Raw genomic sequence first — 2,483 nt, 5'->3', positions numbered from 1 at the left:
TAGGTGTCCTGTAGGGCCCAGTGGCTCAGCCTCCCCAATTACCTGAGGTGGACAATCTTGGTGCACCCTTTTGTGGGCTTTGTGCACAGTCTTTGTAGTTAAGCCTTGATTGCTATTGGCATCACTGAGAGGAACTGACCACAAGTCGATTGGCTGCGAGGACCAGCTGTGTCTACAATGGGAGAACTTCTGTGCTGGAGACACCCTATGGGGCAGGACTTGCTTCAGTGTGGCTTTGGTGCTCACTGAGTCTGCCCCCTGAGTGTGTGCCTTATAGATCTGAAGAGTTGTAATCTGGATGGTCCCACTCTAACCACTGGGTACACTGGCGCTTGGATCTCTAAGGAGGGGCTAATTTAGCCTCTGCCTGAGGCTACCCAGCAGGAGCTATGGAGAGATCTGCAGACTCCTCTTCTTTCTTTGGGGTTTGGAGGTGCCCCAATGAGGCCCAGCTGTGAAGCAATGCAAGCTGCTGTGGGGCCTTGGGCCTTCTTTTGGATGTTCTGGGTCTCTCTGACCCAGCTGCAGTTTGTTAGGTAATTTTAGATTACAAAGGGCCAGGCCTTTCATATGCAAAAGCCTCCGCACACAGCTTGGGTGGGTCAGGGTCTCAGGGAATCAACAGGGCAGAGCAAACAGCTATGGATGCTCCTTAGTCCTACCCTAAGAGGCCCTGTGTCTCAGTGTCCCTGTAATTGCTGCAAGAACCTCTGGGAGAAAGCTGCCCTTGAGTTCCGCCTGCTGCCAGACAGTACAGTTTCTCCCCGTATGAATCTGGGTACCCAGAGACTAGCTGGGGACTGGAGCTCAGAGCAGTCGGGAGCTTGAGACTCCCTCCCGATTGAAAAAGACAACTGTGTCCTCAGTTGCCATCCCTCTCCACATGCGCCTCCATACCTCTGCACTTTACTTCTGCACCTCCTCTGAGTCTCAGTGTGCTTTTCTCTTTCCTTCTAGTTGTAGAATTTCCATTCAGCCAGCCTTCCTGTGGTTCTGGATGATGTCTGTTTTGTCTTTTAGTTGTATTTTTGAAGTGGTTGTGCAAGGCAGCAATTTCAGGTGTTTACCCATGGCACCATCTTGGTTTCTCTCCTCAAATGTTTTTAATGATATAATTTAATGTATGTCACTTTTTTCCCTACTAAATTACCATAATTCAATGTTTAAAGAAAATATCTCATAGGATCTGACTGGAAGGGGAGTTATAAAGGAAGGAAATATTTATGAGATCTTTGGTGAGAGAAAATTCCTTCTGCAGAGCAGGACCAGTATCTGACAAACTACTTTCTATAGGGCCTAATTTTAGATACTCGAGAAAGCTCCTAACTCTAAATACTTAGCTAACTCCATAAAAATCTCCTAAGCTTTATCTTTTTATTCATATATTTTAGTCACATAAATGATTCTCAGATGTATATATGTCTTTCATGGTCAATTTACTTTGTAACATGCCAGAATGTATAAGTTGAACTCAGGTTTGTTGTTGTCTACTTCTGGACTCTATTCTACTCCATTGACCTTTTCATCTATCCTTAGACAACTCCACAGTCTTTATTGCCTTATCATAGCTTTATATCAAGTCTTGAAGTTAGAAACTACAAGTCCTTGTTCTTTCTCAATATTGGTTTTGTCTTTTCTAGGTCTTTGGATTTCTATACTAATTTTAGAATAGTTTTATTAATTTTAAAATAAAAAGGATGTTGGTAATTTGACTAGGATGTCATTAAATCTGTAGATAAATTTGGAAAATTTTATCAAAAATATTGAGTTTCCAAGCCACAGTCATGGTACCTCCATTTTAAAAGTTCTTGTCAACTCCTCTCAGAAATGTTTTATAGTTTTCCATGTAAACACCTTTCCTAGTTGTTATTAAACTTATTCTTAAGTATTTTACGTTTTTGAAACTAATATAACAAGGATTTTTTTTCTCATTTTACAGCTATATAAATAAAAATGTAAATGTTCGTTTGTTCAAAATCTTTTTTTTTTTAATTAAATCTTTATTGTTCAGATTATTACATTTGTTCCTCTTTTTTCCCCCCATAATTCCCCTCCTCCCAGTTCCCACCCCACCCCTGCCCTCACTCCCCACCCACTGTCCTCATCCATAGGTGCACGATTTTTGTCCAGTATCTTCCCGCATCTCCCACACCCCTTTCCCCCACAAGAATAGTCAGTCCATTCCCTTTCTATGTCCCTGATTCTATTATAATCACCAGTACATTCTGTTCATCAGATTATTTATTCACTTGATTCTTAGATTCACTTGTTGATAGATGCGTATTTGTTGTTCATAATTTGTATCTTTACCTTTTTCTTCCTCTTCCTCTTCTTATAGGATACCTTTCAGCATTTCATATAATCCTGGTTTGGTGGTGATGAACTCCTTTAGCTTTTCCTTATCTGTGAAGCTCTTTATCTGACCTTCACTTCTGAATGATAGCTTTGCTGGATAAAGTAATCTTGGTTGTAGGTTCTTGGCA

The 2,483-nt window shown here is 41.1% G+C and overlaps 1 pseudogene; it reads right to left on the bottom strand.

Moving 5' to 3' along the window:
- LOC102772899 overlaps window positions 1-2,483 on the bottom strand; it is a 7,000-nt pseudogene that overhangs the window by 3,968 nt on the left and 549 nt on the right.

Source organism: Myotis davidii, unplaced genomic scaffold (genome assembly GCF_000327345.1).
Source record: "Myotis davidii unplaced genomic scaffold, ASM32734v1 scaffold1731, whole genome shotgun sequence".
NCBI lineage: Eukaryota > Metazoa > Chordata > Mammalia > Chiroptera > Vespertilionidae > Myotis > Myotis davidii.
Note: the sequence above shows the minus strand (reverse complement) of the source record. Positions and strands in the feature narration are given on the sequence as shown.